The sequence below is a fragment of the Hemitrygon akajei genome, chromosome 30 (genome assembly GCF_048418815.1).
Source record: "Hemitrygon akajei chromosome 30, sHemAka1.3, whole genome shotgun sequence".
Classification (NCBI taxonomy): Eukaryota; Metazoa; Chordata; class Chondrichthyes; order Myliobatiformes; family Dasyatidae; genus Hemitrygon; species Hemitrygon akajei.
In genome coordinates, this window is record NC_133153.1 from 4435101 (window position 1) to 4451260 (window position 16160).

Below are 16160 nucleotides of genomic sequence, written 5' to 3' on the forward strand. Positions count from 1 at the left end.
CGTTTCCATTCAATCTCCGCATAGCAATTAAACACCATAGTCTCTGGTTTCATTGTGGGAGGCCATTGGAAACTGATAAGCCCTCACATCTATTGATAACTGTGTAAGGATATTGTATTAATCCACATAATACACAGTCTTTAGTCATGTTTAGCTTGGAGCAACAGATTAAACATATAACTATTAAAAACACCTTTCTATTTGTAAGTCCTGCAGGTAAAGTAACTTTGTTATTGAAAGTCTGGAACCCTCTAGCTCCCAGCTCACCTCTTCCCACTGACACAATTGTTTTTTTTTTAAATGTGCATTTTCTTTGGAGTGCAACAGTCTTGTTACAGAGGAACTGCCTGTACTGCGAACGCAAAGTAAATTTGTTGCACCCCCTGCTGCCACTTAAAGTGCTGAATGGGCCAAGGCTCATCATGGTGTGAGCTGGGACTGGGTGGGGATGGTGAACCGGGGTTGGGTGGGGATGGTGGGCCGGGATTGGGTGGGGATGGTGGGCCGGGACTGGGTGGGGATGGTGGGCCGGGGTTGGGTGGGGATGGTGGGCCGGGACTGGGTGGGGATGGTGGGCCGGGGTTGGGTGGGGATGGTGGGCCGGGACTGGGTGGGGATGGTTGGGCCGGGACTGGGTGGGGATGGTTGGGCCGGGGTTGGGTGGGGATGGTTGGGCCGGGGTTGGGTGGGGATGGTGAGCCGGGACCGGGTGGGGATGGTTGGGCCGGGACCGGGTGGGGATGGTGGGCCGGGATTGGGTGGGGATGGTGGGCCGGGATTGGGTGGGGATGGCGGGCCGGGACTGGGTGGGGATGGCGGGCCGGGACTGGGTGGGGATGGTGGTCTCACCTTGGTGAATGTGGCCATTCCAGGACTCCAGGCCACCTGGACCCAACAGCTTTGCTTGTCACCTCTGATTGAATGTGATGGAAGCTGCCATCTCACCCTCCTTTCAATTACAGTGCCCCCCCCCCCCCCCCCAAGGTCTCGCTGGTAAAGTCCAACAGGCAGCCTCTTCACCCTCAGTCATGGAGCACCCGAGGGTGGAGCTCACACTGAGTTCCATGCAGACACAGCCAGGACAGGTATCATTTCCAGTTATCTGTCAGTGTACAGTGTGGCAGTTCCGCAGGGTAGCAGTGCCCACCAGAGGCAATCTGCCCAATCCCAATGGACTAGACCATGCAGGAAATAGTCTGTGAACAACACTGCTAACCACAGGCTGCCAATGAGATCAAACAGACAGCCCCGAGAGGCACGGAACTGCCCTTGCATCACAAGACCATCTCATGAGAAGCTGGAGAGATGAAGTTCAACATTCTTCAGCAGTGGCAGTGACTTGTAACAAGAACCATCAATGAAACCGATGACCCAGAAACTACAAAGAACCTCACTCGCAGGCACTGAGCCAGAAGTGATTAAAAGCTAAAGGCAAAGCCAGCCGAAAGCAACCTATTACTTCAGCTGGAACGAGTAAGTCTATTAAAAAGAGCTTTTCCCTATAATTTAAGGACAGCAATAGGAGGCAGAAATATAAGAGCAGCTCACAAATCTAGCTCCAGAATAAAAATGAGTGTCAGGATAACTCAATCCGACTTTTCGGAAATGCTTTGGTTTGGTGTCTGGCTCACAGGTGAAGTCAGCATACTGGGTTCATTTCTCCATTCCTGAAAGAACACTGCCCGTGTTAGGACCACGCTTGCCTATTCACGTCTGTCTAAATGCCAATTTTACCATTGTGGCAGAGGCTCACATACACCAGACCCATGCGGATTTAAAGGCAAAACTTGCAGAAAATGTACCAAAGCAGGACACGTACAAAGAGCATGTCGGGCAGACAAAAATAAACGGACTGCACAGGGAAGAGAAAATGATAAAACGTCAAGCTGCAGTTTCAAAAAAAAAATGCTGTTGATGTTCTAATAATCTGATAATGATGAGAGTGACACAGGAGTGGCTAGCCTCGAGGTTTACAATGTGAAAACGAACAAGAAACAAGCAATATGGCTTACACCAGAAGTGAACGACATATTGATTATTTAGCCACTGGCTCGGCTGTTTCAGTCATTACACAAAATGAGTTTAAGTGGCATTTCAAAGATATTGAACTAAGATATCCAATTAAGAACTTATACTGGAGAAAAGATAACATACTTATACTGGAAAGAAAAGATAGAAGTGGGAATAGCGTTCGTGACAGTGAAATATAACAATCAACAAGCCACATTGGGCTTGTATGTGGTAAAAACAAAGGGCCAGCATTGTAGAGCCATGATTGGCTGAGACAACTACAACTTGATTGGAGATTCATTTACCTTCAACTGAAAGTGAATTAAGAAAGGTACTGGATGATACCACAGCAGTGCTCAAGGATGGCATTGGAAAACTCAAACAATATCAAGGGTAAAAAAGTATTAAATGAAAAGGCACAACCAAGTTTCAAAAAGCCCATCCGGTTCCTTATATCATCAGTGATAAAGTTCCTTATGTACTGCGTATGTTAATCAAAATGGCTTCCTTGTTTGTTAAAAGTAAAACTGCTTCTTTGTGACGCTAACTGGTGAGAGAGTGTTGTCTTGCAGAGCATTCTCGAAGCTTCTCGCAGTCTGTTTAGGTTTAGAATTGCTGATAACTGGGATTGTATTCATTTGTTAACCAATGGGGTTGGATGTCATTTTTTTCTTGTGGGTGTGGGAGCTGGGATTTCGTGGCTTTTTCGGGAGTCGGGGAGGAAGACACCAAAGAAGGTGGACGTGTGCCGCACAGCTCGATTGACCACTTCAGGTGGTCCCAGGTGCGAGATCGTGGAGGTCGGAGGAGAGAGAAGAGTGGTTGAACGGTTCGATGGTTGAGCTCCAACGATGTGCACTAAATTGACTGAACTCTGATAAGCTCAGCGCCTTTTTCTTTATTTTCTTTTCCTTCATGTATACTGTATCATTATCAATCACTTAGTTTTAGTAAAATCCTTGAAGTATTTTCTATAACTGTATCTGGTGTGAGCTTGATACTGTGTATGCGATGCTGCGTTAACTTGTTTTCCACAGCATCTGCGTATACGGGAAGCAGGGTTGGCGAGTGGCTGGAATTTTCCCCCTAGACATATACCAGCCTGTCGTGTAAGCACTACACTTATATCAGCTGTGATTCTATCTTGGATCACATGGAAACTGAAGGAATTCTTTCCAAGGTTCAATGGAGCCAGTGGTGCCATTATCCAAGTAGAATGGGTGTGTCAAGTGCTGTGGGGATTCTAAAGTCACCATCAACCCAGTACTGAAAGTAGATCAGTACCCTCTTCCTAGGATAAAGGGTATTTTTACAAACCTTTCTGGAGGGAAACACTTCAGCAAAGTGGAATTAACTGAGGCCTACCTACAGATGGAAATTGAAGAAGAGTCCAAATCGTCACTACTATGGTCACACCATTGACCCACAAGGATTACACAAATGTGCTGAGAAAATCCAAGCAGGTGGATGCCCCAAAGAAAAAAGATGCGTCACACTTTTTAGGATTTGACAATTACTACAACAGGTTCCTGCCACACTATCTCAGAACTACACAGAAAACCAAAACGGCTGGAATGTGCAGCAGAAATTCCAGTTCCCCTTTTCTACCAGTGCTGGGATGAAATTTCCCTTGAGGAAATTTCTTTAGTTAAAGGCTAAAGAATTGGAGGAACTAAATGTCGGTCATCTAGGTGTGTACAAAATGAAAGCATTGGTTTGAAGCTTCCTCTGGTAGCCTGGGACAGATCAGCAGATCGACCAGCTTGCCATGCACCGTTTGGGATTTCCACATGTCCAGAAGATGCCAAGAGCTCTCCGTCCCTGGGAATGGTTTGCACTGTGCTGTCAGAGGATTCATGTGGATTTTGCCAGACTATTTCATGGGGCACAAATTTCACAGTAGTAGTGGATGCCTCCGTTACAGCCTGTTGATGAATTCCAGACCATTTAGTGACAAAGGACAACCATTTGTTATGGAACAGTTTCAGTCCTTGCTGAAAATGAATGGAATAAGACATTTTCTGATGATACAAAGATAGGTAGTGCTGAGGAAACAGAGAGTCTGCAGAGAGACTTGGATAGATTGGGGGAATGGGCAAAGAAGTGGCAAATGAATTACAATGTCGGAAAGTGTACGGTCATGCACTTTGGTAGAAGAAATAAACGTGCAGACTATTATTTAAATGGGGAGAGAATTCAAAGTTCTGAGATGCAACGGGACTTGGGAGCCCTCGTGCAGGATACCCTTAAGGTTAACCTCCAGGTTGAGTCGGTGGTGAAGAAGGTGACTGCAATGTTGGCATTCATTTCTAGAGGAATAGAGTATAGGAGCAGGGATGTGATGTTGAGGCTCTATAAGGCACTGGTAAGACCTCACTTGGAATACTGCGTGCAGTTTTGGACTCCTTATTTAAGAAAGGATGTGCTGACATTGGAGAGGGTTCAGAGAAGATTCACTAGAATGATTCTGGGAATGAGAGGGTTAACATATGAGGAACATTTGACCGCTCTTGGACTGTACTCCTTGGAGTTTAGAAGAATGAGAGGGGACCTCATAGAAACATTTCAAATGTTGAAAGGCATGGACAGAGTGGATATGGCAAAGTTGTTTCCCGTGGTGGGGGAGTCTAGTACGAGAGGACATGACTTGAGGATTGTAGGGCGCCCATTCAGAACAGAGATGCGAAAAAAAAATTTTAGCTAGAGGGTGGTGAATCTATGGAATTTGTTGCCATGGGCAGCAGTGGAGGTCAAGTCATTGGGTGTATTTAGGGCAGAGATTGATAGGTATCTGAGTAGTCAGGGCATCAAAGGTTATGGTGAGAAGGTGGGGGAACGGGAGTAAAGGGGAGATTGGATCAGCTCACGATGAAATGGCGGAGCAGACTCGATGGGCCGAATGGCTGACTTCCGCTTCTTTGTCTTATGGTCTATTACATTAGCACTGTACCACTCAGTTATAAATGGCTTAGTGGGAAGGTTTGTCCAGAGTCTAAAGATTACACTGTGAGCAACGTCAGCAGAATGCTAGAATAACACTGAATCCGAAGCTCACCAATTTATTCCCTGCACACTCTACAACCATCAGCTGTGCTGGTCTTGAGTTGCCCCTCTTACACTCAAAGCTTGGATCTCCTCTGAAGGAGTATGTGGAACAAACAACTGAGACAAACTGAGGGCTTCTCGAAGAAGGAAGGTCGATGTTTCACTCCTGAGCAAGCAGCCCTGGCAAGGTGCTATAGAGGTAATTAAAAGTGTGTACTTGGAAAGATTAAGGACAGAACTGGACCACAGTCCTACAGAGTGGAGATGCACCCAATGCCATCCAGAGACGACAAATCACACTTTGGAGTTGAGATGCATTCTATGTTGAGTTAGTAGGGAGGAGTGTTGTATACTTAAAACATCTGTAGTATTTGAGTAATATTGTAAATATACAGAACTAGAGGGCACAGGCTCAAAATTGAGGGACAACCTTTTAGAACAGAAGTGAGGAGGAATCTTTTTAGCCAGAGAGTAGTAAATCTCTGCCACAAACTGTGGTGGAGGCCAAGTCGTGGGTATATTTAAGGCAGAAATTGATAAGTTTCCTGATCGGTCAGGGGATCAAAGGATATGGTGAGGGGGAAGGGTGTATGAGGTTGAGTGGGATCCGGGATCAGCCATGATGGAATGGCAGAGTAGAGTCAATGAACTGGATGCTCTAATTCTGCTCCTATGTCTTATGGTCTCATTTGACCGGCCACACAAACCTCTAACCCCTCTACTCTCTATGGCTTCGAGCAAATGCGATCCACCTCTTGATGCTCTGAGGTGGTGAAGTCTGAAAAAGTAAGACGTATACGGCAATATTCCCCTTGACTGAATTCAAAAACTTAAGAACCTGAATGGCATCCAGAAGTGGCACTTAAAAGTTGAAGGAAATTTATTATTAAAGTGTATACATGTTACTCTATACTACCTTGAGATTCATTTTCTTGCAGGCATTTATGGGAAAATAAAGGAATATGTTAACTGTACATAAATAAACACAAACATTGTGCAAATTAAAACAAGCTGTGCAAACAAATAAATAGCACTGAGAACGTGAGTTGTAGATACTTGAAAGTGAATCTGTTGGTTGTGGAATTGGTCAAAGTAGTGGTGGGTGAAGTTATCCACATCAGTTCAGGCGGCTGGTGGTTGTTACTAAATGTGGTGGTATGTGACCTAAGGCTTTTGTATCTTCTGCCAGATGCTAGTCGGAAGAGGAGAGCATGGCCTGGATGGTGGTGGTCCTTGATGATGGATTTTGCTTTCTTGTGGCTGCACAGCATGTAAATGTGCTTAATGGTGGGATGGGTTTTCCTGTGATGGCCTGGACTGTATCTACTCTCTATAGACTTCTCCATTACTGAAAATTGGTGTTTGCATACCAGGCTTGCATTTCACCAAGTCTGGATACTCTCCACCGTGCATCTATCAAAGTTTGAGGTGACATGCCAAATCTATGCAGACCTCAGCCAATAATCATGTCTTTGGCTTTGCTGGTGATGAGGAAGAGGTTTGCTGTGGCATCACTAAACTGATTTTTAATCTCCCTCCTATCTGCCAATTCTTCACCACCTTTGATTTGGCTGTAACTGTGGTGTCATCAGCAAACTTAAATATGGTGTTGAGATGGAGTTCAACCCAGATAAGTGTGAGGTGGCTCATTTTGGTAGGTCAAATATGATGGCAGAATATAGCATTAATGGTAAGACTCTTGGCAGTGTGGAGGATCAGAGGGATCTTGGGGTCCGAGTCCATAGGATGCTCAAAGCAGCTGCGCAGGTTGACTCTGTGGTTAAGAAGGTGTACGGTGTATTGGCCTTCATCAATCATGAGATTGAGTTTAAGAGCCGAGAGGTAATGTTGCAGCTATACAGGACCCTGGTCAGACCCCATTTGGAGCACTGTGCCTTCACTTAGCTATCTTGCTACTCATACTCAAATGGCTAGCATGAGATATGAGCACACAACTAATTCTCAGCCAAGAGTGCTAATGTAAAATGATTTTTCACTCTCGGAGTCATTAACGACTGCTTCACTAATGGATGCAAACTGTGCACCATGCATCAGAAAAACACTAATGAACGGCTCCATCCACACACCCTCTCTCCTGGTGATCAATATTCATGTCAAGACCCAGGAATGTGTCAATCACCTCCCTTTTCTTGGAATTCTTATCTCCACAAGACATTGCAGTAACAGCAATCTCTGACACACAAACTTTAGCACACCGAAGAACCGATGTTTGTAATTCAAGAGTTCAAAGCTGGCACTGAACTCATCTGCAGAGCAGAGAGATCCCTGCCCTTCTGTATAGAGTGGAGTCAAGAAAAATGGTCAACTCAATACTTGAGAAATGTCATTGCTGCTCATTTTATAACATTCACCAGACTGAATGTCAGAACAAATGAAACTTCTCCCATGCAAGATGATTTAATAGGTTGGCAGTTGAAGTGGTATTGATTGAGACCTTGGTTCCCTTGATTTATAAATGTTATGAATTTGGGTCACTATTGGTGTGGGAATATGTAGTAGGTTCACCACCCACGCTTTTATTGCTGCTACTGAACCAGCTCAAATCTTGTGTTCTCATGTCTAGGTTTTCTTGGAATAGGCTAAATAATAGCTGGGAGCCACCCTCTTCTTGTTTAAGGAAATGGAACTCTGAGGAATATGAACACCACCCAGAATTGGAGCAGTATTGTGTATACCCCTCAAATGTTTTCAGCCTTTCCATAAAATCATGACTGACCTTGCATATCTACAATCACAAATGTTCCATCTGTTTGCTGACTGTAATAAATAGAGAAAAGAGAGTTGAAGTCTCTTTTGCAAGTACCAATGCCAAAAATGCTCTGCTGGTGAAAATGCAGAACGTTAAGCTGGTGTGGACTATTTGTCTCAATATGCTCAAACAAGCTGACAGTTATCTGACCCTACTCCACCCCTGAACACTTGCTTTCTACGTTGGGGCATGACAAGTACTCTTTAAGTGTCATAAGGTTTTCTGCCTATATGAATGGATTAATCCACATCTCTCAAAGAACATGCCAACCTTTAACCTACACTAAAATCAATCTAACCCTTTCCTCCCAAATAGCCCTCCATTTCTCTATTATCCATGTGCTACGTCTCTTAAATGTCCCTAATGTATCTGCCTCTTGGCAGCATGATCCACATCCCCACCACTCTGCTTTTAAAAAAAAACTTACTCTGACATTCTGCCTATACTTGCCCCCAATCACCTGAAAATTACGCCACTAACCATTTCCGCCTGGAAAAATGTTTCTCTCTGTCCACTTTATCTGTACCTTTTATCATCTTGAACATCTCTATCAAGATTCCCGTCATTCTGCTTCACATCCATACCCTTCCTATAATGAAGCAACCAGAATTAAACACAATATTCCAAGTGTAGTCTGACCAGGGTTTTATAGAGCTGCAACATTACCTTGTGTCTTGAACACAATCCCAGAAGTACAACACAGCATATGCCTTCTTAACAACCCTATCAATCTGCACAGCAACTTCGAGGGATCTATGGACATAGACCCCAAGTTCTCTCTGTTCCTCCACACTGATAACAATTTGCCGTTAACCCTGTTAATTCTGCCTTCAAATTTGACCTTCCAGAGTGTATCACTTCACACTTTTCCTTGTTGAACTCCATCTGCCACTGCTAAGCCCAGCTCTGCATTGTATCAGTGCCCTGTTTTAACCCTCAATGACCTTCTGCACTATCCATAACACTCACCAACATTTGTGTCGTCTGCAAACATACTAACCTACCCTTCCTAGTCCATGTCCAAATTGGATAGGTATATGGACAGGAAAGGAATGGAGGGTTATGGGCTGAGTGTAGGTCGGTGGGATTAGGTGAGAGTAAGCATTCGGCACGGACTAGAAGGGCTAAGATGGCCTGTTTCCGTGCTGTAATGGTTAGATGCTCATGCATTCTTTGTTAGCTTACATAATTCATTATGGGTTATATGTAAGAGGCGGACCACCGGTGCCTCAAAACCAGTTGCTTCAGGCGGTTGGGGCTCGTCAGCCTTGGACGGCAGCCCACCTAGTAGAAGGAAAACCCTGATTTTAAACCTCCGCTGCCTTGGGGCCATACCCACCCATGGGAAAGGCTTCGGGAGTAAAACCCGAGGAAGAAATCTGGAGTCGGGGTCTCTAAGGCAGTTTGATGTTGTTTACAGCTTCACTCTGGCAACCTCTGCGACGACACTGGTGCCAGGCTGTATCGGCGCATGCCCTTCCCTTGGACTACATCAGTGACGTGGAGATGGGAAACCCGCTGCATGGGCAACAGCCGATTCTTCAAATCTTCCCACCCAGGCTTGCACCCTGGAGAGGACACAGCCCACCAGAGGCCCAAGCCCATGATCCCCTGGGATCGAAGGCTGCCTACTACTACATGTGAGAACTACAGTACTGTGCAAAAGTCTTATAGCTAGGGTGCCGAAGACTTTTGCACAGTACTGTATTTGTTAACTTGGAGCGCAGAGTGAGTTTGTAAATCTGACGGAAGCAGAGGATGATGGGAATGGGAAAGGGTGGATGCCATGGGAGGGGTGTGAGACAGGTAGTGGAGAAGGTGTGCCGAGGGCAGAGAGTGGCCCGGCTGCAGACACACCCATCCCTCGGACACTTGATTCCAAACAATCGGTTTATTGATCATTACAGAATGTCTCTCTGATGCTTCCAACTTCCTCCCCTCTCTCTTCACTTTTCTCAACCATGATTCCCTTCTCCCTGTCCCTTTTCCACTCTCAGTCCACAATAGACACCCATATCAGAATCAGGTTTATCATCACTCATGTATGTCAGAAAATTTTTTTTTGCAGCATCACAGTAGAGCACAATATATAAAATCACTACAATATCGTGCAAAAGCCTCTGGCACATGTCCCTAAGACTTTTGCACAGTACTATACATGAATGGCACATATCAATACACCATGTCATAAGTGCGTGTCTCACTAAACATAAAATGAAGTAGACACGTTATCCCGGCTCCAGTGTTATTCTTTCGACGAGCTTTTGGAGTTACAAAATATTGTACAGGTCACTGACAGCATTTCAGAAGTGTCTGGCATCACCCCAAGCACAGAAGGTGCCGGATGGATGGGTGGGAGAGGATCGGATGGGCCAAATGGCCTATTTCTATACTGTGTGGTTCTATGACAAGATTTCTATGCCTCTGACACTCCCTTTTACATTTTTCATTCTTGTCAATCAAACACACGATAGTTTAACCAATGGCTGCCTGTCACAGATAGCAGAACTGACAATAAGGTCATTTCTCCCTTCCTCCTTGCTCAGACGTGACTCGAGTCAGGTTACTGTCCCCTGAGAAACATTGTCACACCAGCACCTCCAGGGATCCTCACCACCCAGGCCAGGCTCTTTTCCCACTGCTGCCATCAGGTAGAAGGTACAAGAGCCTCAGGCTTCACACCATCAGGTTCAAAAACAGTTACTACGATAGCTACACTCATTTAATGACTCTGTTATGTTGTTATTTCATGCTTGTTATTTATTGCTGTTTATTTATATCTGCATTTGCAGAATTTGTTTACTGTTAAACTGTTTACAGTTACTGTTCTATAGATTTGCTAAGTATGCCCACAGATAAAGAATCTCAGGGTTGTCTGTGGTAACATGCAAGTACTCTGATAATAAACCTTACTTTGAACACACATACATGGCTCTCAGTAACAACCTGTAGCCTCTGCCAAGGTCAAATCAAGCTGCTGCTTCAACGCTCTCCGCAGCTGCGGAAATATCTACCGCCATCCACAAGTTGGGTCATGAATGCATCTGATTTACATAACAGGAATATGCTTCAAATACCTTTTACCCCGGGAGCATTTACGGACTGCTGCATAAGCTCTTCTTATGCAAATATTTCTGAGGTTTCCTTAAGGCTGTTACAGCCGGGGGTGGTAATGGGGACCAGCTCACACTACCTATTAAATGCTCCCAATGTCATGTGCCTCAAATAGCCTCTGACAACCAACTCCAGCTCCTGGCCTTCATGTGTGGCTTAGCTACTAAGCCCGGCGGAACCATTTCTACTGACAGGAGAAGGGGCAAAAAAATGGATTACTGGCACCTTAAAACCAGACGCTTCAAGGAGATGGGGCTTGTCAGCCATGGCCAGCAGCTCATCTCGGAGAAGGAAAACTCTGATCTCAAACCTCCGCTGCCTTGCAGCTACACCCGCTCATGGGGAAGGCTTCAGAAGTAAACACGAGGGAAAGATCCGGAGCTGGAGTTCCTGAGGCAGTCCTACTGCTGACTGGCAACTCCTATGATGTTGCTGGTACCAAACTGTATCAGTCTCTGTTGTTCCTTTGGGTTCATCACCTGTGTGGAGAGGGGGAGCTTGCTACACGGGTAACAGCTTGCTCTCCATATCGTACTGCCCAGGCTTGCGTATCTAGACAGCTAGAATGCAGCATCCATGGTCAACTCCGACCGACGGCGGCCTCAGGCCTCAGCTTTTGTGAATCACTGGTTGAAGATCAAAGGAAGAGCTCTGAAACTGAGTCCTGGCAACCAGGGGAGGTGTAGGAGGGGCATGAACATCAATTTCTCCAACTTCCAGAAGTTGCCTCCTTGTGGTGAACTACATATACCTGTCTGGACACGCCCCCTGCTGACTGCTCCTGTGGCTCCTCCCACAGACCCCGGTATAAAGGCGATTGAGGCCTGAGCCCGGCCTCTCTGTCTCCAGGATGTAGTATGGTGGTCAACCACTGCTTGTTCCTTCTTCCAGTCAATAAAAGCCGTTACCTCGCCTTTACGTCTCAGAGAGTTATTGATGGTGCATCACTCCTCCATCATCCTCCATTCCTATTTCTGTCCCTCACCTGCCCATCACCTCCCTGTGGTGCTCCTCTCCCTTTCCTTTCTTCCATGGCCTTCTACCCTCTCCTATCAGATTCCCCCTTCTCCAGCCCTTTACCTCCTTCACCAAAACACTCCCAGCTCACTACTACATCCCTCCTCACTCCCAGTTTCAGCTATCACCTACCACCTAGTCCTTCTTCCCCTTCCCCTACCTTCTTGCTCCGACTGCTAATCTATTTTCCAATCCTGAAGAGGGGTCTCGGCCCAAATTGTTGACTGTTTACTCTTTCTCATAGATGCTGCCTGACCTGCAGAGTTCCTCCGGCATTTGATGTGTGTTGCTTAGAGTTCCAGCACCTGCAAATGTTCTCGTATTTGATCTACTCCAATCCTGTAGGTGTTCAGAATGCACTGAAATAATTCTGTCAGGTTGTGGGTACGTGGGAAAAGAGCAGTATTGTGCTCGTCATGATGTTTAGGCAAGATGTGTTACATTCCTTCCTCACTCTGTTGTGCAAGTCTGACAATCCTTTTGAAATGATTACACCAGAATGATGGGAAGGTTAGAAGATTCATTTAGCTCGTGGCAAGGAAACTGAACTGTCCATTCTCTTAATCACTGGGTGCAAGCTACATGTTATTCAAACTGGGAGGTGTTTCAGAAAAGGTTCAGCACACAGCCACCAGGCAGTGAAATACTGCAGTCACATTCATATTTCAAAACCCATTGCCTCTTCCTAGCCACACTTCTCAGGGAATTATTTTCCTCTTGCTCCATCCACAATTCCTGAATGAGCCTGGACTCAAATATTTGCTTCTCCTTACAAAATGCACCAGGAACCTCAACAGTACCGAGGCTGCAGAGCAGAGACCATCCCCTGCAGAAAGATGAGGTAGTCCCAGTGACACAGGAACAAGATGCCTTCAAGGACAGAGATAGATGTTCATTCCTGCTAGAACTCACTGAAGGGGACAAGTGTTCTCCTAAACTGTGGTCCTTCACAATGGAAACCATCTGCTCTTAAGAGTTGCTAAGTGGCACAGTCTGAACACTCGAGTAAGAGGGAGCTTGTGGTCATGAACACATGGGGAGGTGAAGCAATGGTGGAGGAGGGGCTGGGAAATATCACCCAGCCTTTGATTATAATGCAAGAGGACAGACGCTAGGCAGGGTCACGATAAAAATAATTTTCCATGTGTTTCAAACATCCATATTTAGATAATATTCTGCATTTTAATTCATACATTTTAGTTAGCACGCTGGACTTTATACAAATCCCAAACACAAACAACAAAACAATGGATTTTATTAACACTTTTCAAGATCTGATCATTGTTGACAAAGACAGCCTTTATTGCCCACCCCCCATAGCCCCAGAGATGCGAGTGGTGCTGAGTCTCTTTTCCGAAGCACTGCAGTTGAGCCCAGAGAAAAGCTAGTGAGTGATTCCAGAATTTAGACCTAACACCTAAGGACCAGCAAGATATACTTGCAAATTAACCAGGATCGTGTACAGTTTGGAGAGGGAGCCTGCAGGTGGTGGTGTTCCGATATTCCCAATGTTCCGGCCCACGTGCTGGACTAAGTCACAGGTTTGGAGGAGCTGCCAGTGTTGTCTAGGTGAGTAACTGCAATGTATTTGGTGATGAAGACACCGTGCACAGGTGGTGTAGAGAATGTATGGGGAGAGGGATGCTGTGATACCGATCAAGACAGCTGATTAGTCTTGATGGTGCTGGAGCTGCACAAATCCACGCAAGTGGAAAATACTCTATCTCGATTGCAATTTGTACCTTATGGATGGTGAGAAGTTGGCAGAAGGCGAGGCGTTTGCCCAGACTGACTTGATCTGGAAGCCACTCTGTTTATGTGCTGGTCCAGTTGAGTTTCTGCTTAATGGTGACCTCCCAGGTACTGACTACAGAGAATATTTTGCACACCACAGTCCCGATGAGACACCGGACTGCTTGGAGGGAGAGGGAGTTTAAATGGAGCGAGCAAGGTCAATTGGCATATTTTGCACGTCACAGCCCTAAGGAGACATTGGATTGCAGATAATTAAACACTTGGTAAGTTCCAATAAAAAGAAGCTTGGTTTAAGTGGATCAGCCATTGTGTGAGTGGGCCAGTGTTGGAATGAGGAGTTGAGGCTTTGATGCATCGAGGCATTAGTGAGGAGAGAATAGCCATAGATAGATTTTTTTTCTTTCTTTATTTCTTACTGTACATTTAGAGCAGCGGAAATGCCAGGTAGGATAGCGGAAGGCTCCTCGTGCATGCGGGAAGGCCGGAAGCCTCCAGTGTCCCTGACAACATCAGCTGCGAGTGCATCCAGCTGCAGCTTCGAGCAGACTGTGTTAGAGAGCGGGAACTCCGGATCATCGGGCAAGCTGGGGTAGGTAGATAGGGCATACAGGGAGGGTGTTAAACCCAAGGTGCAGGACACAGGAGGTATACAGCCAGTGCAGAGTACCTCTGTGGCCATTCCCCTCAACAACAGGTATACTGTTTGGATACTGTTGTTGGGGGAGTGGGGTGGGGAAATGACCTAGTAGTCATCCACAGGGATCAGATCTCTGACACGGAGTCTTTCTCTGTGCCACAAGAGGCGAGTGGTAGTGATGCGGACTCGTTGGTTAGGGGAACAAATAAGGAGATTCTGTGGATGAGAATCAGATTCCCTGATAGTCCTTCCTTGAAGCTCCTTCATGCACAGCTGTCTAGATGTTGCAGGGTTGAGTAAAGAGCCAATGAGATGGTATCTGCTGTGGGTCTGTTGCCCTGGTAGGCAAACTGGAGCAGACCCAAATTGCTCTTCAGGCAGGAGTTGATATGTTCCATCCTCTCAAAATACTTCATCACCGTGGATGCGAGTACTACTGGATGATCGCCATTGAGCCAGGTAACCAGATTCTCCTGAGCTCTGGTATAATCGAAGCCTGCTTGAGGCAGGTGGGTATGTCAGACTGCAGAAGCAACTGGTTAACAATCTCCGTGAACACTCCAGCCAGTTGATCAGCACATGTTTTTAGTTCTCCATCTGGGCCACATGCTTCTCGTGGGTTCACACCCCTGAGGATACTCGCATGTCGGCCTCAGGGACTGAAATCACAGGATCATCAGGGACTGTTGGGAGCTCCTGATGGTTCCTCCAAGTTTTGACAGTCAAAACCAGTATAGAAGGCATTGAGCTCATCTGGAAGTGAATCCCTAAGGTCCCCTAGGTCACTTGATTTAACTTTATAAGAGGGGTTAGTTTTCAAACCCTGACAACTGTCAAGCCTCCTTCATTGATTCAAGTTTCATCCAGAATTGCCACTTTGCCTGTGAGATGGCTTTCCAGAGATCGTACCTGGATCTCTTGTAATGTTCTTGGTCACCAGACTCAAAACCCTCTGATCAGCCCCTCAGCATATTGCTGATCTCATGGTTCATCCAGGGCTTCTAACTGGGGAGGACTCGGAATGATTTTGTGGGACACACACATCTACAACAGTTTTCGTGAAGTAATTGACCACCATGGTGTATTCATTCATTTCACAGAGGAGCCCTTGCACACGGCCTAGTCCATCAACTCGAAGCAATCCTCTGCCTCTTGTGAACACCTCTGTCGTCCTCATCTTTGGAGCTTTGCTACTTAGCCTCTGCCTGTATGTAGATAGGAGAAGGACAGCAAGTGATGATATTTAGTGAAAAGTGGTCTGGGCACAGAACGGTCGGTAATCCTAATCTTAGTATAACAGTGAACTAGTGTGTGGCCCTCAAGGCAGGTCAGTGGGGAAATAGACCTTTATCCATCTCCTTCCACGGCATGCACTTTGCTGAGGGATGCAGCGATGATTGTTGACGTTCACCTAAAACAACTGTGTGACACCACATTCCACGGGCCTTTCTGGCAAAGCTGTAGCTTTGTTAACAGGGTGAAGGAAGCGCTTTGGTCTGCGTGAAGCTGTGCAAGGAGCTGACTTTGACCAAACACGACAGACTGTAATTTAAAGGGGAAGTCACTGCTAAAGGTCCAATTGCCAAGGGTTCTTCACCATGACACACACATGCAGACCGGAACTAGTGAGAAGTGTCACCGTTACAGTTAGATCAAGCAACACCATGAAAGAACAAAAACTCATACTATGCAGATATAATATAAGCTGTGTGCAAATCAAACGATAAATCCTGTACAGTGAATCCCTACACACAAAGACACTGGGACTACTCATACAATTTGCATTCTCAAAACCGAAAAGAGAGTTGTTCA

General features: G+C 45.9%; 1 protein-coding gene across 5 annotated transcripts in view; it reads right to left on the reverse strand.

The window, feature by feature from the left end:
• rab27a (RAB27A, member RAS oncogene family) overlaps nt 1–16160 on the reverse strand; it is a 203220-nt gene that overhangs the window by 47073 nt on the left and 139987 nt on the right. The gene's annotated exons all lie outside the window — the stretch shown is intronic.